The following is a 23,242-nucleotide window of genomic DNA, read 5'->3' on the forward strand; positions in this document are numbered from 1 at the left end:
ACCCAGTCCAGCTAGCCCACTTTTCTAATATAATATGTGAAATTATAATTTGATAGAAATGTGTTCTTGGATTACAACTAAATTATTGGCCAGGGAATATAGACTATTAGTATATTAAAACACTTTACTAAATACCAGAACATTTTGACATACATTTTCAATGAGGAACATAGCGTGGACATATAAAGACATGTAATTCTTTCTTTAGCCCCAAATTAGGATTTATACTTATAAAGAAAAAAATTGTTAATTGGTAAAATGACTCTGTCAATTTGTAAATGATAATCTCTAATTAAAGTTTTGAAGTTCCTTTAAAATGTACAGTAGTAATTCTATTGGTTCACCAATTGTAATGCTACTCTTAACAAAAATCGTGCTTGTTCAACAGTCATTGAAGAAATATTGCAGCAAAGATTAATTAGCATTCTACTGTCTAAAAAGTGTACCTTCAAGCTGTTAAATGAGTGAACAGAGATCTATTATGACTTTAACAAGAACGTTATTCTCCACGGGGATTACTGCTATTAACAGTAGGAAATGTATCATTTAAAGACATTAAAATTAAACGGAAATGTTTCACCCATTTAAATAAAACTCTTGTTCTTTACTTCACAATAAAACTTGCTTTTGCTAGCTTCCTTATTGTAGGAGTTTATGCAAAATTTCCCTGGTAGTGCCATTTCAGATTTATTTTCTATGGAGATAGTGGTAGAGAGGTATTAGTGTAATTTAACAATGTTTACAATCTGATACACGGGGACTCTCTCTATTCCAGCTACAAACATCATTGCTCCTAATGTAGCACTATTAGTCAGCTACTTACTTCACATTTCAACAAATTATTTACATTCAAGGATCTTAGATCCTAAATTTTTTAGCTTTCTTCCCCTGGGTACTAGATTCTATGTAGGGAATTTGACAAAACATAAAATGTATGTGCCAATATAAAAAGAGCAAGTGGGGAGAAGAAAATAACCTCTATATTTTAAAATATTGGAAATGATGAAATACCATCTCCAAAAACAAATAGGAAAGTATTGTAATTTATTTTCATTCCCCATACTGGCCAGAGTGCAATGAAATGGACATTTATGTTCACTTCATTTTGGGAAATAAATTGGTCCTTTCTGGAAATCAATTTGGTTATATGAATCAAAAGCCTTATAAATCATCTCACTCTTTGACCCAGTATTAATACTTCTGGGAGTCCATCCTTATGAAGTAATGCAAAATGTTGACTATCCCCAAAGATGTGCCACAATTGCTTATAATAGCAAAATTCTGGAAACAATCTAAAAGCCGAACAAAAGGAATGGTTCCAACCAATTATGGTAATGGAAATAATGGGATATTTTACAGCTATTAAAAATTATGCATACAAATATTTTTAGATGAAAAGCCAAGTGCTTATGATGCAATGTTAAGTGAAAAGGGCAGGATACAAAATTGTACGTGTTCTTTGATCTAAATGGGAATGGAAAGAGCAAAGTGGATTTAAAAAGACCAAAAGGAAATATGCCAAAATAACAATTATGGTAACTTCTAGGTTGGGGAGACCATAGGTAAATTTTTTCTGGTTCTTACTCCTCCTTTTCAGTATTTTCAAAACATTTCTTAATGAGAATGTAGTATTTTCATAAACATAAATTAATGGCTTAGGAACTGAAAGCAAATAACTTTTACTTTTAAAAATGTTTATTTATTTATTTTTGAGAGAGAGGGGGAGGGAAGGGCAGAGATAGGAGAGAGAGAATCCCAAGCAGGCTCCGTGCAGTCAGCACACAGCCTGAGGCAGGGCTCGAACTCACAAACCGTGAAATCATGACTTGAGCCAAAATCAAGAGTGGGACACTTAACTGCCTAAGCCACCCAGGAACCCCAAATGCTACTTTTTTTTAAAAATGGGGACATGGTCAAATTTTAAAAAGCAAATTACTTAAAAGTAGATATAGACTGATCCTATTTTTGTTTTGGTTTTTGTTTTTTAAGTGTATGAAGTAGTCAAGTTCATAGAAATAAAAAGTAGAATGGTAACTACAAGAGGCTGAGGGGCGGGAGAAATTAGTTGTTTAATGGGTATACAGAGTTTCTGTTTTGCAAGATGAAAATGTCTGGGGATCCTTCGCATAACAATGTGAATATACTTAATACAACTGAACTATACACTTAAAAGTAGTTAAAATGGTAAGTTTTATGTTTTTTACAACAATTTAAAAATATATGTAATTATATAAAAATGTGTATGTATATGGGTGTACAGTAGAATAAAATACCATATTGTCAGCAAGAGTTTTCTTAGAAGTAGGGAAAAGGGATGGTCAGAAGGGGGCTTTTTTTACTTTAAATACTTCCATGTGGGGCACCTGGGTGGCTCAGTCGGTTATGTGTCCAACTTCAGTTCAGATCATGATCTCGCAGCTTGTGAGTCTGAGGCCCCCATCAGGCTCCGAGCTGACAGCTCAGAGCCTGGAGCCTGCTTTGGATTCTGTGTCTCCCTCTCTCTCTGCACCTCCCCACTCACACTCTGTCTCTGTCTCTCAAAAAGAAACATAAAACATTTTTAAATATTTCCATATAATTCAAATATTTTTAGTGAGCCAGTATTACTTTTATACCTTTTTATTTTTTTTAACTTTAGGGTAGGCCCTAGATCCATTTATGGTTTCTTGATCCTGATTGCTATAACTTCCAATGAAATAGTAACAAGCTAAGTCACTTATATCCAATTCAGCAGTCAATAGAAGCATGCAGCCTGCAGATCAAAGCAGGATTGAAAAACATTTAGTATATGTGCTGCCGAAGCGAGCACTGGATTGAAAAACATTTAGACACATGTACCATTTCCCTAAGAAGTTACCTGAACTTCCAGATCAACTTTTCAATGTCAATGTGTTAGGTAGTTAAAGAAAAGATTATTGTATTTAGAGGAAAGAATGTAAAAGATGAAAAATATCAAACTGCTTACAAAGTTACTGATCAGTTCACATTCAAGTATAAGAATAAAAATTGAATTGGACAAATGCTAAGTACTTACCAAAATTACCTACATAATTTCAAAAATTCATAAAGTGAACTAATTAATCAATAGTGGAAATACAACCATTTGTAATCAAAATGTATATTTCCAGTGAGTATGGCTGTTTTATTTACAGCACCAAGCAGCACATTAACAGATACAGAGAAGAATCCATGCATCGAGCTTGGTGGCCATATCTCACCTGCTCAGAATTATGACAATCACTGTCTGAACTCTCTGGATATACTAACCAAGAATATTCATTCATTCATTCACTTATTCAACAAAACTTTACTGAGCAGCTACCGCTGTGCCAGATACCACGTGAGTCTAAAACAACAAGAGTATCAGTTTTAAAATATTCCACGAGGATGCCCGGCTGGCTTAGTCAGTAGACAGTGTGACTCTACATCTCGGGGTTGTAAGTTTGAGCCCCACGTTGGGTGTAGAGATTGCTTAAAAATAAAATCTTTAGGGGTGCCTGGGTGGCGCAGTCAGTTAAGTGTCTGACTTTGGCTCAGGTCATGATCTCGCGGTCCATGGGTTCGAGCCCCGCGTCGGGCTCTGTGCTGACAGCTCAGAGTCTGGAGCCTGCTTCAGATTCTGTGTCTCTGTCTCTCTCTGCCCCTCCCATGTTCATGCTCTCTCTCTCTCTCTCTCTCTCAAAAATGAATAAACTTTAAAAAAATAAAGTCTTTAAAAAAATAAAATATTTCCTGGGGGGAAAAATACATTTCCTAGGTACCACCTATGTATTTAGCACTGTGCTAAGTATGTGGTGATTGTTATAAAGGAATGTAGACAGGTAATTATCATCTCTAAACAACCAGCATTTATTTTTTTAAGAGAAATTTATTTATTTATTTATTTATTTATTTATTTATTTATTTATTTATAGAGAGAGAGCACAAGCAGAGAAGAGGGGCAGAGGGATCTCAAGCAGGCTCCATGCTCAGTTGTAGAGCCCTACACAGGACTTGATCCCACAACACCAGGATCATGACCTGAGCCAAAATAAAGAGTCAGACACTCAACTGACCGAGCCACTCAGGTGCCCCTGAACAATCAGCAGTTAAAATAGAACTTTAGGGGCGCCTGGGTGGCTCAGTCAGTTAAGCGTCCAACTTCAGCTCAGGTCATGATCTCATAGCTCCTGAGTTTGAGCCCCACATCAGGCTCTGTGCTAACAGCTCAGAGCCTGGAGCCTGCTTCAGATTCTGTGTCTCCCTCTCTCTCTGCCTCTCCCCTGCTTGTTCTCTGTCTCTCTCTCTCAAAAATAAACATTAAACAAAAATTTTTAAAAAGAACTTTAGAATTAGAAAGAATATTTTAGCAGTAATTTCTTACTTTTTTGGTGTGAATATTTTTTAATGAACTGATAATTTTATTAGACAGTATTCCAAGTATTCCTTACTTGGCGGGGGAAAAAAAAAAAAAACATCTGCAACCACATATGAGTTTCCCGATTTTATTTTAAAATGTTAGAAGTTCATGAAATCCAAAAGTCTAGAAATCATTGTCCTAGAGGTCAGCTAGGAAAAAAGCATATTTTTAATCCCAAAAGCAATGGAATGGTCTCTAAGTAATAGAATGATGAAATTGGGGCAATTTAACGGTGACAGATTAGAGGCTCATCATTTGTTGACATCTACTTGATAATTTTAGGAGAAGTAATTTAATAAAATGTATAAAAAATACACAAAAAGAAGAAACTATTACACAGAGTAATTTAACATAGAAACTATCAAATACAAATGGTCCAAACTATTTCCAAACACACACACATCCGTGCAACTCAGCAACAATAAGGTTAGTGTGTGTGTGCCAAACTGAGATATCAGGATCAACTTAACAAACATTATGCACATCTGTTTCCCTCTATTTTTCATGAAACTTAAGGAAAACAGTAAGTTTGGAAGTGTTGCCTCTAATTTTTCCAAGCCATTAAGATGCATTATTATTTATTTAACATTTTTGTAAACGGAGTTAGTAGTATCTCAGTTTTAAATCTGGATCATGACATTGGCCCAAGTATAATTTGTCACTGCCTTGGCTTTCTCAGAGTATACGATAAGAGAAAAAGTAAAGACTGATAAACCCTGTAATGTGTTCTGTGTATGTGTACCAAGAACAGTTCTACAAATCACGGGATGAATCACTGGATTGCAGGAGATGGCGTCTGCCAAGCATTTTTAAAGCCAGCATTTCTATAGCTCCCTTTGTTCCTCCCTTGCTGTAGGGCAGATGTCTCACACAGTTTAGAACATCAAATAGTAGCTAACCATCAGGACTCAATAATTTGACTGTCAAATTGATAGCTTCATTTTTATTTATTTTCTGAAATATGTTTGTTACCTCTGATTTTCTTCTTGTATCATTTTTCTTCTGTGAAGCTGCTCTTTTAATTTTTTTTTTTTTCTTTATACAAGACTCATCAAGCTACCTGCTCTGGGCTTTGTGATTATCTCTTGAACACATTTCTTTGCAATATGAATTTCTGGACATAAGTTATATGATCCCAGCCTTGATCTTCAAGGAAACTTTCCAGTGAGCTGTACTTGTGGTTTCTTGAGGGAACCTGCCTGGAAAGTACCAACATCTGCCCATTAGAATCAAGCCTTTGTCCTCACCAGTAGTTCAGAACCCAGATGACATTGGAATCGTCTTCTTCCTTTTCTTCTTTAATGTTTATTTATTTTGAGAGAGAGAGAAAGAGAGAGAGAGAACAAGCAGGGGAGGGGAAGAGAGAGGAGAAAGAGAGAATCCCAAGCAGGCTTCGTGTTGTCAGTGCAGAGCCTAATTCAGGGCTGGATCCTACAAGCCATGAGATCATGACCTGAGCAGAAGTTGAACACTTAACTGACTGAACCACCCAGGCACCCTTAGAATCACCTTCTTAATCAGCTTCTTTTTTTTAAATTTTTTTTTCAACGTTTATTTATTTTTGGGACAGAGAGAGACAGAGCATGAATGGGGGAGGGGCAGAGAGAGAGGGAGACACAGAATCGGAAACAGGCTCCAGGCTCTGAGCCATCAGCCCAGAGCCCGACGCGGGGCTCGAACTCACGGACCGCGAGATCATGACCTGGCTGAAGTCGGACGCTTAACCGACTGCGCCACCCAGGTGCCCCTTAATCAGCTTCTTAAACACATGGAAGTCCAGTCTCAGCCCAGTTCATTAAAATCAGAAATTTGGGGGATGGCACCCAAGTATTTCCTAACTTTTCTCTGCTTTGCAGCCAGATCTGCGAACCACTTATAGGAGGTGGAAATCAACTATTTCTTGGTGACCTGTCTTTATTTCTTTATATGTCTGTCTCTGCTAATAGACTATGAACTCCTTGAAGATAGCATCTGGCAAACCAGGTTTTCAATAATTTCATTAAAAATGAAAATCCACATTCCTTTCCATGTTTTTCATGACCTGGTATAATCTTTTCCCTGCCTGTCCACCTCACATCTCCTCTTGCTCCCAAGTTTCTTGCAAACATGCCAAATTTATTACTACCTACAGGCCTTTGCATTCACTGTGCCCTCGACTAGAAACACTCTTCTCCCAGTCCTTTATTCCTCTGGCTCTTTGTCATCATAGAAATATCTTCTTTGTTCTTAGAAAGTTCTCCGGGCTCTGGGCTGATGGCTCAGAGCCTGGAGCCTGTTTCCGATTCTGTGTCTCCCTCTCTCTCTGCCCCTCCCCCGTTCATGCTCTGTCTCTCTCTGTCCCAAAAATAAATAAATGTTGAAAAAAAAAAAAAAAAAGGGGCGCCTGGGTGGCGCAGTCGGTTAAGCGTCCGACTTCAGCCAGGTCATGATCTCGCGGTCCGTGAGTTCGAGCCCCGCGTCGGGCTCTGGGCTGATGGCTCAGAGCCTGGAGCCTGTTTCCGATTCTGTGTCTCCCTCTCTCTCTGCCCCTCCCCCATTCATGCTCTGTCTCTCTCTGTCCCAAAAATAAATAAATGTTGAAAAAAAAAAAAGTTAACTTTCTAATTTATTATGTACTTATTTATCATCTGTTTCCACCCAGCCATTCTCCACACCCTCACACTAGGTTGAAAATTCTAAGGAGTCAGAATGTTAACTTTGCCATTACATTGCTAGGGCTTACTTATTATGCCTTATATTTTGGGATGAACATTGAATAAGCATATGAATGAATGAAAGCATCACCCCAGCAGACTGTTCAAAAGCTCAAGACCTCTTGGCCTATAATTTAGTAACATCTTTTTGATGTGACTTTCTTATCACTAGATCTCCCTTTAAGTAAGTGTCAATAAATGCACCGTCCCATTTTTAAAGTTATTTAATGTTGCTTTTAATTCATTGCACTGGCTTTTTTTTCTATAACTTACAACTTCTTTTGCCCAGACCAACTGGTATTTCCTTATGTCAACAATTTTTAAAAGTACCAAGAAACATGGACACCTGAGTGGCTCAGTTGGTTAAGCATCCGTCTGACTTTGGCCCAGATCATGATCTCACGGTCATGAGTTCGAGCTCCCTGATTTGGATCCTCTCTCTCCTCTCTCTCTGCCCCTCACCCGCATTCTCTCTCTCTCTCTCTCTCTCTCTCTCTCTCTCTCTCAGAAATGAACATTTAAAAAAAAGTACCAAGAGGGGCGTCTGGGTGGCGCAGTCGATTGGGCATCTGACTTCAGCTCAGGTCATGATCTCACAGTTTGTGAGTTCGAGCCCCGGGTTGGGCTCTGTGCTGACAGCTCAGAGCCTGGAGCCTGCTTCAGATTCTGTGTCTCCCTCTCTCTGTGCCCCTCCCCCACTCACACTCTGTCTCTCTCTCTCTCTCTCTCAAAAATAAAGATTAAAAAAAATTTTTTTTAAAAAGTACCAAGAAACAGAATATGAAAATCATACACCACCCTGCTATAGCTTATTAAGATTTGGAGGCTGATAAATTATGATTATCCAGTGTTGTATTATATCCAAGCAAGTCATTAGCATCTTTCTAGAATGGCCTTTAGTTCATTGTCTTAAAACTAGAAAATATCCTACCTCTTGTAAATTTATGTATTAAATATATATCATAGATAACTATACATTTATAATTTACATAGCTTATACATAAACATATGTAACATATTTACTATATACAATAATATATATTTAAAATACATCAAAATAAATCAATTTTTATATATTAAAACTTGAATTGGGGCACCTGGATGGCTTAGTCAGTTAAGTATCCGACTTTGGCTTAGGTCATGTTCTCACAGTTCCTGAGTTTGAGCCTCACATGGGGCTCTGCACTGACAGCTCAGAGCCTGGAGCCTGCCTCAGCTTCTGTGTCTCCCTCTCTCTCTGGCCCTCCCCCACTTGTGCTGTCTCTCTGTCTCTCTCTTTTTCTCTTTCTGTCTCTCTCTCCCCCCTCCCAAAAATAAATAAACATTTTTTTAAATAAGTAAACATTTGTTTTTTACTTGAATTAAGTTATATTTTCAGGGTGCCTGGGTGTTTCAGTCAGTTGAGCGACCGACTCTTGATGTTGGCTCAGGTCATGATCCCAGGGTCGTGGGATCGAGCTCCAAGTTGAGCCTTGCGTCAACCCCTGCATCAAGCCCTGCATTGTGCTCCATGTGGAGCATGGAGCCTGGTTGAGATTCTCTCTCTCTCTCCCTCTGCCCCTCTCCCCTGCTCAAGTGCATGCTCTCTGTCTCTGTCTAAAATTTTTTTTAAAGAATTTTTTAAAAGTTAATATATTTTCATTTCCTTTTAACATGTTTGAAGGTTTAAATTTTTTTTAGTTTAAGGTCAATAGACTTTACAAAAGGATCAATTTCTAATTCTGTAAAGAAATTTAGTGTGGAAAAGAGTTAAAATTCAGAAATTAATTTTATAGAGAAAAGAATCTATTCCATAAAGTCAGGTTCAGCTAAATGGCTCATATAAGAATCAGGATAAGAAAAATACCAGGGGTGCCTAGATGGCTCAGTCAGTTGAGCATCCGACTTCAGCTTAGGTCATTATCTCACGGTCTGTGAGTGAGTTCGAGCCCCACATCAGGCTTGCTGCTGTCAGCAAAAAGATGGTCTTCAGATCCTGTCCCCCTCTCTGCCCCTGCCTCACTGGTGCACTCTCTCTTTCTCTCTCTCTCAAAAATAAATAAACATTAAAAAAAGAAAAAATACAAAGCAAGAGATAATCAAGATTAAATGTATTATATCATGTGATATCTACTACTGTTTACTACCCTGTAATCTAATATTCAACTTTTTTTTTTCAAGTTGCTTATATTACATCTAGATACTCTTGGATCATACACATCATCCCTGATCAAATGATCATGGAGAGCCTTGCTTGATATAATGGAATTCAAATTTTACCTTAGGAGCAATGCAGTGCCACTGAAGGGTTCCTAAGCAAGAAGAAATACTATCATTTCTGTGGATTGGGAGCTGTGGAAATTTCATCCGGCAGGATGGAGACTGGAATTGAAAGGAAAAGAGCTAAAGGCAGGGAATCCTTAATGGGAACTATCAACCTGGAATTGGATAGTGAACATGAGAAAGAAACAGATTCAAGAGACACCTAAGGAGGTAAAACAGAAAGTTATCATTGCTACCTATTATATATTATCCCCTTTTATTTACACTTTTTGTGCCTTTTACATGTGGGGATTGGGTTCAAAATTTAGGAATTAAAGTTATTTCACATGAAAGACTGATGGAGGCGATAGCTTGTTCCCTATTCTTCCCCAAATCCTGGAGGAGCTACAGAAGCAAAGCTACAACAGATTCACAGAACACTGGTTAAGTATAGCATTAGAATATCTGACGAGTTATTTCTCTTGTCCCTTCTACAATTCGTAATACATAACTTGTACACAAAAGTAATACATAAAATTGACAAACAGCAATACCGTCTGTTTGCACACCTGAAGGACTACAGCAGCAGCCTCCTAAGGCTGTGCTGCAAAGGATACAATGATCTGGAATAGTCCGCGGAGCTGATTTTCTTTCCTAACCATGTCTGCATGTCCAAATTCAAAATATATTCCCCGGCTCCTTTCATCTGCCATCTCTCCATGCAGCTATCTCAGATCCCAGAATCGAAAAGGAACAAATCTTTTCCTCTTCAGAATGCCCATATGCATTTTACGACACTTCACGTTCTACTTCGGGTAAAGGTCTTACCTCTACTCCAGTAGACTATAAGCTCCTTGTAACCAAGGTTCTTGTCATTTCTTCTTTAATTTACCCAAGTACTAGCATAGTGCCCAGCACATAACAGAAATCCCATAAATATCTGTCAAATAAATAAATCAATAGCTCTTTCCAGCTGCTCTTCCCACCCCTGCCTTGTTTCACCTGGATCAATAACAATGGCAATGCTGTCAGAGATCAAAGGCTCATGAGACTTTCTGAATTATAGGTTCAGGGAACAAGGTTCGCTGGAGACTTTGCAGAAACTAGACCAGATATTTTACTTAAACCACATATTTAAACTTTGACTTATAATCTCTCTGACAACAACTCCAACTGAATTTTTTAATGTAAAAATCCTAACCCCAAGTTTCTTCTAGAATTTGATTATCCCTGCATATCAAACTGTATACAAGAAAATGTCTCAAGCTAGCCAGATTGGGGTGCCTGTATTGAAACCCAAGACAGTATTAATAACATCAAAATAAATTTTGAGCGTCCTACTCATAAGTAGTTTTCTGGAGAGATCAATTTCCAGAAAAGAAAACAATCAGTTGAAATCTCAAAGGAGGAAATGTTAAGTCCCTTAAAAAAAAAAAAAAAAAGACAACTGTTAAATATGATTCAAATCCACCCACCTGGCAGCCGTGGTACCTTTCAAATGTCTGACCTGCTTCAGTAGGAAACCAGCCAAAGTTCTGTCCATGAAGGCATAGAATACACCTATCTTTTTAATTCCTTTCATATTGTTTGGAATGCTGCAATCTTTTCAGTATTGTGAATACTCAGTAGGCTTGGTACTGGGTCAGAGATGTATTTGGCCTCTGTGGTTTTAGGAGAAAGGAGTTGAAGCTCCTGATGCCCCAGAATGTTTGGATTTCTGGCTAAATCATGCCCAGTTGTAGTAAATAACAATGATAAAATAAGGCTACTTTAAATTTTTTTCATAATGAGAAATGTAGGGGTAAAATGGCATGATACCTGGGATATGCTTTAGAATATTTCAGCAAAGGGGGAAAAAGAGATGATGGATGAAGAAAATGACAAAATCAATATAGCAATTTAATTTGGGTAGGGAGTACATGGGGGGTTCATTATACCACCTCTGTACATTTGGGTATGCTTGAGGGTTTTTTTTTCTTTTTTAAGTGTTACATTATTGCAAAAACAACTTCAGATTAAAAACAGCAATCCAGACAAATAGTGCCCAAAGTTCTGAATCGTTCTTGAAAACTGCAGGGTGTATTCCATCTTGGTCCATCCATCTCAGTTTAGCTCTAGACTCATGTCCTTAAAGTTGGCGTCTCAGTTTTTATTTCATCTGTTTACTGAAAACAAAAATGCTTTCAGAGAGTCAAATGGATCTGTGGCCCAGACACTGAAAAACAGCCAGAAATTTCAGGATGTCTCTTCATATCTGTTGAGTTTCTGGGGACACAGTATCTTCTTTGTACAGGTAGTTTGCCTTCTGCTTATGGTGGACTTAAGGTTGCTTTTGCTATCTGACATCTACTCTGCTTCCTATGACAACAACTCTTCAATTCCCATTTAGGGATCTACTCCAGCCCCATTCCGAAGAAGCAGATTCTATCTCTGGATTTCAGGATAGAGTTTAAGCCCAAGACTAAATCGATCAGAGCATCCCATTCCCCCAGCCACCGACTGGTTCCTAAATAGGCCCATGACCTAAATCAGGCCAATTCCGGCTAAGGAGGTTTAGGTCTTAGACTCCGGTTTGTGCTTTGGGAAAGTGAACTCTCTTTGTCACTGGCTTTGTTACTGGGTTGATGTGTTCTTGCAGTTGCTTGAAGCCACCTTATATAGCTTGGCAATGAACTGAATACAGCAGAACGTAAGCCATATATCCACTGGAGGGGAAAGGAAGACACGTTCTAATGATACCACGTGAGCCTGGACCAGCTGTCCTTGAAGAGTGTCCCTGGCCTCTCAGGTGAGTCAAGAAGTTACCTGAAGAGCTCTAACACATAGCATAATCACTCTCTTTTGTAATTAAGCCACACTAGTATAGTCAGATGGCTTGACAGCATAGCACTTTGTAAAGTCTGCACTCCAAAGGAAGATGCATAAGCTTAGAGCATAATTCTTACCAAAATACCTGAATGAGTTCTGAGAATGTGGCATCAGGGTCACCGAATTCCATCATTATTCAACCAATATAGCACGCCTACTCTGTGACTGTGCTAGGTGCCAATTCCAGCAAGGTCAGGGCAGCTCAGCGATGGAAAATAAATGCAGTCCCTGAATGTTTCTATTTACTCAGTGACATATCTAGCTCTGTTTGAGATTTGAAGTTTATTTATTTATTTTGAGGGGGGGGGGCAGGGGAGGGGCAGAAAGAGAAAGAGAGAGAGAATCCCAAGCAGGCTCTGTGCTGCCAGCGCAGAGCCCAACACAGGGCTTGAAATCAGGAACTGTGAGATCATCCCCTGAGCGGAAATCAAGAGTGGGACGCTTAACCAACTGAGCCACCCATGCATGACTGTCTGAGATTTTTATAACAAATAAATTTAAGAACATTTCAGTAACATAACGGTTACTGGCCCAACTCCCTCCTGGATGATTGGGGGTCCAAATGACACACCTAGGCTGGGGTTAGAAGAACAGAGGTGAGTATTTGTTTAAGGCTTCCTCTAGCCCCTGAGCCTAGAACAAGGAAGATCCCAACAATAACTTCCAGTAAGAAAGCTGAGTCCAAAAAACCCAATCCCACCTAAGCAATAATATGAGGGGAATGGGCACAGCGAGACAAAAGCAAGTGGGAGCCAATGGACAGTTCCGAAGCAACTGGCTGGAACACAAGATGGAAGAAGTTGAAGAATCTCTGAGACCCAGGTTAGTACACCTTCAACCCATACCTGAGAAAGGACTATAAAGTTGCCAATATATTTCAGACAAACAGTAGAAAAATATTGTAGAATCATCATTATTTTTATTACTTTTCTGGAAGAAATTCACTTGTCTAAATGAAAACCAAAGGGCACCAGGAAGAGAAGGAGAACCCATGGATTTCCTATCCTGTTACATGTTTTTGCTTATTTAGGCCATGAGATGGAAATGGTAAATTAGCAATCAACATCCACTACAACTCCCCTTGGGGGTGCCTTCCAGTACTGCAGAGACTAGAAAGCTCACATTCCCTTGCAGCAAGAGTTCTGAAATCGGAATCCACCAAGAAGATGTACTCACATGAGATCTTGAGATCTGGAAGGTGGGAAAGAGGTGGGACCAATCACCCTGCTATTCTTTCTCTTGCTGCTCGCAGGTAGGGCTGGGGAGGAGACATATTGGATTTTTCCACAGCAAAATTCCAGCATCCAGTCACTAGTTTTGTTGAGGCTACTGTGGTGGGCTTTTGGATCCATAGTTCTATGGCAGCCTCCTGATTCCTGGCCTTCCTGATCAAGTAGCAGCTAACACTTCAGGCTAGTTCCGCAGTACTGTTCTGGGAGTCGCTCCTGCAGACTCTGAGAACGCTGAGCTCATAACTCCAATTGTATAAAGACAAAATTCTCTATATTTAAATCTCTTCTTACAAGAGGTAAAATGGAATGGTCTCTCCTTCCTGAAACTGAACCATGAAACATTCTACTTCCTAAAGCATTCAAGATTTGTGATGATACGCAAGTCAAGCCAAAGATGAGTCCCACTTACAAGGTGGTATCATTTGGGCAAACAAGATAGTGCCAACAAAATAAAAAGCATTGGGGTGTATGCAAATGAGCGGAGCAGCTGAACACACAAATTGCAGAAGCAGCTGATAGCAAGACTGTGTCTCACTATCTTTGTCCTCAGGTAGAAGGGTTTCCATGGGGCACACTTCCATAATGTCAACCCATCCGTTTACCAGTATTAGCCAAGTTAATGAAGTCACCAGTACTCACTTGTTGTCATTTCCCCATTGTAGGCACTTAGGCCCAATGTGAAACATTAATAAATTGAATAGGTCACCAAATACAGTGCTCTGGTCAAGATGGAGCTGTTTGTAAAAGGTTATGAATCAGATTAAAATCCTCATTTGTCACAGAGCCAGGGAAGTAATACTCTTCTCTGAGTCCCAGATCCCTCCACACTTTCCACAAAACTATTATACAAACCCAGATTACAAGATTATTAGAAAGCGTTACCAATTAGAGTATGCACATCACTACCTGTTTCTCTCATTAAAAGGACAGCAAAGAACAATAACCATGAAATGCCATCCTGAGAAAAGCATGGGTTTGGGAGTGAATGTCGCAGTTGAATTTGGCATTCTGCAATGGCCCCGGAGGGGAGGTGATTCAGCTTAAGTGCGGTATTTGTGAAGATCTGATTCAAAACCTCTGCTATTTTTCAGCACTGCAATTAGAAGGCAGCGGTTCTCCCTGCCCCCTCCCCACACCCCCCCCCCCATGGAGTCAGGGTGGGAGCTCCAGCTCTACTGTGTTTAGCACAGCCTCAGGTCACAGACCCCACAAAGACCCTGCAGAACTTCCAAAGTGACTCTGGCAAATTCCAAATGCAAGATTGACTTGCAAGCTACAGTGTTCTTTGAAAAACTGAAAACCAGAGAAAGTTCAGAGAAACAGGGTATTGCTATGATTGTTTATTGTTTGTGAATCATTTTTTTAAATGCATTTTGCACTTGGAGGAAACTGTACAGATACCATCCCAGTTGCATTTTCCCTGATTGATATATGAACATTTTAGTCATTACGCATATGCTAATAATACAAATACTGTAATTTATATCTTTTGTTAAGGTGAGTGTATCTACTTTTCATTCATGAGAATCCTAGGAAAAGAACTGTTACGAAAGAGAAACTCTCCACTTTAATCACTGAAAGCTAATGAGGTAGCCTGCATTCCTATTCCTTAGCTCCTCTGAATGTCTATCCCCTTATTAACATCTCTGCTTTATTACAATAACTGTTTCATATACCATTTCTGTGATAAGGGAGCACGGCAACTGAGCCTAAATGCGTATTCTGCAGCCCTGTATATGTGTTTCCCAAAAACTGTAATTACTAACCAAGTTATAAAGATTTAAGCAAGAAATTTAAAATGTAAGCAAGACTTAGGAATAAAGAGCTACCAAAAACAAAACAAAGGGTACATTTTATCATAAAGTGCCATGGACGATTTTGAGCACTTTAGAATATATTGTTCCACTGCTATAAAATTAATTCTTGAGGAGTGTATGTGCAAAATGTGTACACGCACACAGTACCAATATTTGCAGATACAGTCAAATTAGAGTGTTTTAAACAATATAAATACTTGGTGAGTGTACTTTTATGAATCTTAACAAGCTTACAAAGGAGGGAACAGCCTAATAAACACAAAACGTTCACAATTCTGTCTGTTTTGAAATTTAAAAAAAAATAAAAAAGAGCATGGAGTTGACATCACTGTTTGTCACCTAATCTGTGTGTCAGACCTTGCAAGTGGTTCTGCAGTTGCCACACAGTGGGGGCCTCCAGGCCTGTTAGATATCCGATTCCTGCGCTCTGCAACATATCTAACTCCTGCACTCAGAGGGGCTCAGGGTCATTCTTAGGTCATGGTGGTTAAAGATGGCTGTCAATTCACTGCTTGGGCTAGGTTTCAAAACTCCTTTATCTCTGTTGTATTGATGATTCCTAGTGATAGCTTAGGAAATTAACCACACCATCCATATGCATCTTAATGGCGTGTTTTGTAGCACCAAAGTGACTGTATTAAAAGCTCAGTGTGCTGTATTTGAAACAGTCTGTCACCCTCTGAAAGCTAAGAACTGGAACAAATATACTTTTATCTGAATAAACAGTTATGGCTCTATGCTGCCTTGCAAATTTTAAAAAGGAGGGTTGTAATAAAACAAGTTTAAACTAGCTGATCCTGCCTTTTCTCAGTGCAAAAGTAATTATTATTCAGTCAAAAAATATGCAGTGAAAAAGAGTAATTGCATAAGAAGATATTATAATCCTGAGACTATCCACCTGGTGTTTTTATTTTGATGAATACTCTTTTGGATCCCTATGACTGTGCAACTTAATGTTTGTCACAATTCTCTACGGCTAAGGAGAAAGACAAGCCTTAATTGTAAATTTGCACATGCTTTATTGCCAATGCAATGGCATGAACACATTTAACAGGACTGCCATTCCATTTAATTACTCTGATTTTGACATGGACCTACCATGTATAAAATTGATGGCATGAATTACAAGCACCATAAAAAATCACTGCTTTCTCTTCAAGGGGTGAATGTTAAGGTATTCCTCCATATTCTCTACAGCTATCTGCATTAGGTGAAGAAAAAATAAAGCATGGTAATAGGATAGCCATCCTCAAATTGCTTCCTTCCAAGCTGAGTTATGCTTGTGACATGACAATGATGCATGGTCTTTTTTTTTTTTTTTTTTTTTTTTTTTTAGCTTACCTGGGTAAGATCTATGACATCTAAAGAAAAATAAATAAACAAATAGGCAAGCGGACAAAAATAGAGAAGAGCCTTCTGCCAAATTAATCCTGTGTTTCATCTCTATTATAGTTGCCATTTTCTTAGCTTTTTCTCGGCAATATTTGATGGTACTCGTTACACTTTTGCCTGAAACAGGTGAAAAAAAGCTCAGGAACTGGAACTGCTCAAGATCTGTGCGGATGGAAAAAAAAAAAAAAAAAAAAGGATCTGTGCAGACAGAGATGGGGGTATGGCAGGGCGATGGTAACAGTCATTGCCAGAAATCTAAAACTGACAGTAAGAGGAAGTTGGCAGCTAATTCTATTCAAGGGAGAGAGTGGTGGTGTGGCACCTGGCATTCTGGCATGTATAGCCAAAGGGAAAGGTGTCAGTTATTGGCTGGAGGGGCATATAAAGTGCTGGCTTTCTCTTCCATAAGTTGAGGGAAGAGCTTTAGCAGCACATCAATGTTTTATGTAGTCACTTTAAACTGTCTGCTACTTGAGTTCATTTTCTACATTCTTGTTTATGACTCACTAAAAAAAGAAGCTAGTGTCTTCTTAAAATGTTTCCATAAGCCTCCCGCCACTGCCCACGGGAAAAAAAAATCTAAATTTCTAAACACATCTATAAATCGATTATCCACATAGATGATGAATCAAAGCATTTCCTTTTTTTTTTTTTTCGTCTTTTAAACTTGAAACTGTCACTGAAAATAAGTTCATATTTATTTGGCTATTGATCAAGTAGAAATCTTCAATAAAAATATTCTGTGGTTTCATCCAAGCTTCCTTTGTCTTTCAATTAAGAAATGGTTTTATGCTACACAAATAGGGTGAGATAGTCAGAGGATTAAATCAATAGACTATAAATTATGAGTAAAAGAAAACATCAGGTCACTGCCCTGACACAACAGATTTATTATTAAAGTAGGTAACTCCATGGCAATTCACTACATTAGTTTTTATAAAGTAAGAGACAGGGAGAGATCAATGATAACTTTGGCTTACTGTTGCTTTTAATGGTTCATTTATAATAGCTACTTATCTCCTATTATTTTAGCTTGCTATAATAATGTCAAGCCAAGAAAAAAAGATAATAACCATTATGGGAATATATATTTAATTCAAGTCTGACTGACTATTCTTTAATCTGATTCATGTATTTGTAGAGTAGCCAGAAATACTCTAAAATGCACAGTGATTCTTAGGTATACATAAAAACTCCATTATACAGTCTACATTAGGTGTAGAGTACAAAAAATCTCGCAGTTTTTAGCTGTACTCTCAGAGGCATATTTTCAAATGAACAACTACATTGCAAGGCCCACCCATAGCCCACCAACTCAAACCTGCTTGGTGCTATTAACATCAAGAATAACAGCGGAGGGGCACCTGGGTGGCTCAGTCGGTTAAGCATCGGACTTTGGCTCAGGTCATGATCTCGTGGTTCATGAGTTCAAGCCCTGCATTGGGCTCTGTGTTGACAGTTCAGAGCCTGGAGCCCATTTCAAATTCTGTGTCTCCCTCTCTCTCTGCCCCTCCCCTGCTCATACTGTCTCTCTCTCCTTCAAAAATACGTAAACATTAAAAATAATAAAATAAGAGTAACAGCTGAATTCAATGAGGTGCCTGGGTGGCTCAGTTGTTTAAACGTCCAATTTCAGGTCAGGTCATGATCCCATGGCTCATGGGTTGGAGCCCCACATCGGGCTCTTGTGCTGACAGCTTTGGAGCCTGCTTCAGATTCTGTGTCCTTGTCTTTCTGCCCCTCCCCTCCTCATTCTCTTTCTCTCTCTCAAAAATAAATAAAACATTAAAAAATTAAAAAAAAAAAAAGAATAACAGCTGAATTCTAAATGGACCCTTCAGCCTCACTATGTTTCCTGGAAACTACTATCTTTGCAAATATGAAGCATATTTTTGCTCCAGACACATACATGGACCCACACCCCATTCATGGATTCTCTATAACCTCCTTGCCATTCTTGAATATTTATTACTCTGATTTCAGTGGAGGTTTGATACAGGCCTCCAAAGGCCATCTCAAATGAGGAGAAATAAAGTCACCTATTTCTTTTGATAAGGCCAAAATACGGAGGTCCTCACCAACCAATCCCCTAGATATTTCCTTCCAGGGAAACTAGAATTAAATAAATATTAAAGGGGAGGTGGAATCATTGAATCAGGGAGGGAAGGCTCCGTACCACCACCACCACTATTTCTTAGTGACACAGGTATGATAAATTTTTAAAACTTGGGTCCTTTTGGTAACAAAAGGTGGCTCTACAACTGCTTGCCCCTGTTGGTTGTCTTGTCAGTAACCACTCTTGATTCTCCACACCTCTGAATTGCATTATTGGTACTGCACATGCAATTTCACTCTATTTAAAAGTAGTATTTACTAATATCCAGAATATAAAGAGAACTCCTAACACTCAACAACAAAAAAGCTAAATAGCCCAGTTTAAAAATGGGCAAAGGACTTGAAGAGATATACAAATGGCCAATAAGCACATGGAAAGATGCTCAATAGCATTAATCATCAGGGAAATGCCAATCAAAACTACAATAAGATACCACCTCATACCCAACAAATGTTGATGGGATATGGAGAAATTGAACACTCGTGTGCTGTTGGTGGAATGTAAAATGGTACAGCCATCATGGGAAACAGTATTGTGGTTCCTCAAAAAATTAAAAATAGAATTATCATATGATCCAGCAAATCCACTTCTGCATATATATACCCAAAAGAAATGAAAGTGGGGTCTCAAAGGGACAGTTGTACACCCATATGCATAGCAGCATTACTGATAAAAACTAAAACATAGAAGGAATCCAAGTGTCTACTACTGAATGAGTGAATAAGCAAAATATGAATGTTATTTAGCCTGAAATAATATACAGTGGTTGCTATTTAGCTTTAAAAAGGAAAGAAAGTCTGCAACTTTGCTACAACGTGACAGTTTTTAGAGGAACCCTGAGCACATTGGGCTAAATGAAAGAAGCCAGTCACAAAAAGACAAATACTGTATGATTCCACTTATATGAGGTACTTAGGGTAGTCAAATTCATAGAGACAGAAAGTAGAATGCTGGTTGCCAGGGGCTAGAATAAAGAGGGGAGTGGGGAGTTACTGTTTAATGGGTATAGAGTTTCAGTTTTATAAGAAGAATTCTAGAGATGGATGGTGGTGATGGTTGTACAACATTATGAATGTGTTTAATACCACTGAGCTGTACACTTAAAAATGGTTACGATAGTAAATTCTGTGTATGTATATCTTATCACAATTTTAAAAATGGGGAAAAAATAGTGGTAACTATTTAGAATTGTAGAACTCTCCAGAAAGGCTAAACTATGACTGGCAGTACCAAGCATTAAAAAGGCTGTGGGGTGGGGCGCCTGGGGGGCTCAGTCGGTTAAGCATCCGACTTCGGCTCAGGTCATGATCTCGTGGTCCGTGAGTTCGAGCCCCGCGTTGGGCTCTGGGCTGACAGCTCAGAGCCTGGAGCCTGTTTCAGATTCTGTGTCTCCCTCTCTCTCTGCCCCTCCCCCGTTCATGCTGTCTCTCCCTGTCTCAAAAAATAAATAAACGTTAAAATATATATATATATATATATATATATATATTTTTTTTTTTTTTTTTTTTAAAGGCTGTGGGGTAACTGGAACTCTCGTACACTGACAGTGAGGATAAATTGGTATGACCACTTTAGAAAACTATTTGGCAGCATGTACTAAAGCTAAACATACGCCTCGCCCATAATCCAGCAATTCCACTCTTAGGAATGTATCTAAGAGATGGGAGTGCATGTTCTCAAAAGAATACTGTCAAAAGACATCAGCAAGGATGTTCATAACAGCTTCACTCAAAATAGCCAAATATTAGAAGCAACCCAAATGCTATCAGTAGAATGGATAAATGAAATGTGGTATATTTATACAATGGAATGCCATACAGTGATATTTATTTACTTATTAAAATGTTTATTTTTATTTATTTATTTTCACACAGTGATTTTTGAATAAACTATTATTACTAGCTAGGAGATGAATGAATCTTACAGATATTACATTTTTAAAAAGCCATACAGTGCCTACTGTATGATTTGATTTATCTGAAACACAAAATAGGTAAGACTAATATAATGGTAGAAATCAGAAAAGTGGGAGGAGGTTACTGACTGGAAAAGGACATGAGAGAACATTTCAGGTGCAGAAAAGTACTATATCTTGATCTAGATGGCCATTATATGGGTATGTAATGAATCTCAAAAAGATTACAGGAGCACCTGGGTGGCTCAGTCAGTTGAGCATCCAACTCTTGATTTTGGCTCAGGTCATGATCTCACCATTTGTCAGGTTGAGCCCCATGTCAGGCTCAGTGCTGGGCATGAAGTCTGCTTAAGAAGCTCTCTTTCCCTCTCCCTCTGCTCCTCCCCTACTTGTGCGCACAAGAGGAAAAAAAAATGATTATAGGGAAAAAGTCAGACATTACAGTCTACATATGGTATGATTTCATTTATGTGACACTTTGGTAAAGGCAAAGTTACAGGGATAGAAAACAGAGCAGTGGTTGCCAGGAGCTTGGGGTAAGAAGGGACTGACTGCACAGGCCACAAGGGACTTTTTTGGGATGATGGAAATCATTTACATCTTGACTTTGGTAGTGTTACATAACAGTGTATAATTATCAAAACTCATCAAACCATACATCTAAAAAGGCTGAATCTTGGGGCGCCTGGGTGACTCATTCAATTAAACATCCAACTCTTGATTTAGGCTCAGGTCATGATCTCATGGTTCATGGGTTTGAGCCCTACATCAGCCTCTGCGCTGACAGCGTGGAGCCTGCGTGGGATTCTCTCTCTCCTCCTCTCTCTCTGCCCCTCCCTGACTCATGCTTTCTCTTTCTCTCTCCCTCTCAAAAATAAATAAACTTTAAAAATAATAAAATAAATAAAATGATAAAAAGGCTGAATTATTACAGCTAAATCACAACTCAATACCTCCTTTAAAAATAGTCAGCAAACTGTACTCTTAAGATTAGTCCACAGTGTGTATTTACCACACTTTATGTATGCTACACTTCAACAAAAAAGCTTAAAAAGTAAAACAAAAGTAGAGGTTAAACGGGTTAAAAGACATGTGTTCCAAAACTCTGCTACTGGTTTGCTAAGTCAAATGCTCACTCTAGTTGTGGCAATGGAGTACTACTAACATGGAAAGCCTTAGGTCTGGAATGAGCCCTAAGGATTCATGGAGTCTCACCTCCACCAGAGAGAAGTGGTCTGTGATATGTTACATAGCTACTCGGGGTGAAGCCAAAACAAACCTAGGACACTGACTCTCAACTAATATACTCTAGCTCAACTGCAGCTCAAGGAGGGGTAAAAAAAAGAAAAAAAAAAGTCAAACTGATAATTTGGCATTGAATAAGCAGCAAATTTTAAACCAATTGTGTAGCACTGGGCTTCTGTTTGCACACATTTGCTCTCCACTTCCAAAGGTACTGAGAAAACTAACTGGAAGTTTGCAAAGTGCCTTGAGCTATTTAAGCAGCTCTATCTGTAAAACCTGAGGGATCGCAGATCCTCTGATAACATAAAACACAGATTATAGCAGTCTCTTGATCCAGAGGCTCCACTCAAAATCAAATCTTGGCATAACTTCTACCCTTTCCTGTCCAGGCACATCTCCAATATCACCTAGTCAGCCATGCAAAGTACCCCAACTGTTCTACTACCACCAGCAGAGATATTTTAGGGTACAATCCAGGTTATATGACCCTCAATTAACTCTTCTGAAAATGCAGTTCCTCTGCAACAAAGTCAACTTTTTTTAAGTGCACACATGCACAACCACCTAAATCAAATCTGTGTGCGGGTAGTTCTCAACATTGTTCTCACAAAATTGCAAACAGGAGTACAGTGGGCCTTACTTCTCTCCCTAAAACTGAGATATTAAGGAAGTGCTAAATCAGTGGCCCCTAGCTCCCCTTTCTTCTGCTTCTACCTAGATGACCCTTTGACCTCCCATCCTCTTCCACCCCCACTAAGGCCCAAGCACCAACTTTTCTCTGACCTCCACCCCCTGTCAAGACAGAAAAGACTCTAAGTATCAGTTATTTACACTTTTTGATTGACTGACGGGTTACACTTTAGTTTCATTGAGTTTTAGTTGTATGTTAATTCAAACATTTACATTTAAACCATTTTACACCTCATTGCCTATGAAAAGCCAATTTTCCATTAAAGAATTTTGAACTTCAATTTAACTTCAGCAAGCAAGTAAAAAAGATTTTTTTTTTTTTTGGAAACAAGGAAGAATTTGGAACCACACTTTGGGTTCCTAAGCCTCAGGAATAATGAGCACATTAGAATAGCTGAGAAGCTACAGACAGAACGCAAAGAATTGTTCCCTCATTCACTCAATCATTCTCTCATTCATGCATTCCACAAACATTTATATTTATCAAGTGCCTACCATGTGCCAGGTATTGTACAAGGCAGAGAGAATCAATGACTAATAAGATACGGTGTCTATCCTGGAGAAGTTTACAAAGAAAAGGCACAAACGGAAGAATTTCAACTCCAAAAGTAATAAGTACTCTGAAAAGTAGAAA

Source organism: Lynx canadensis, chromosome A2, assembly GCF_007474595.2.
Source record: "Lynx canadensis isolate LIC74 chromosome A2, mLynCan4.pri.v2, whole genome shotgun sequence".
NCBI classification, from domain to species: Eukaryota; Metazoa; Chordata; class Mammalia; order Carnivora; family Felidae; genus Lynx; species Lynx canadensis.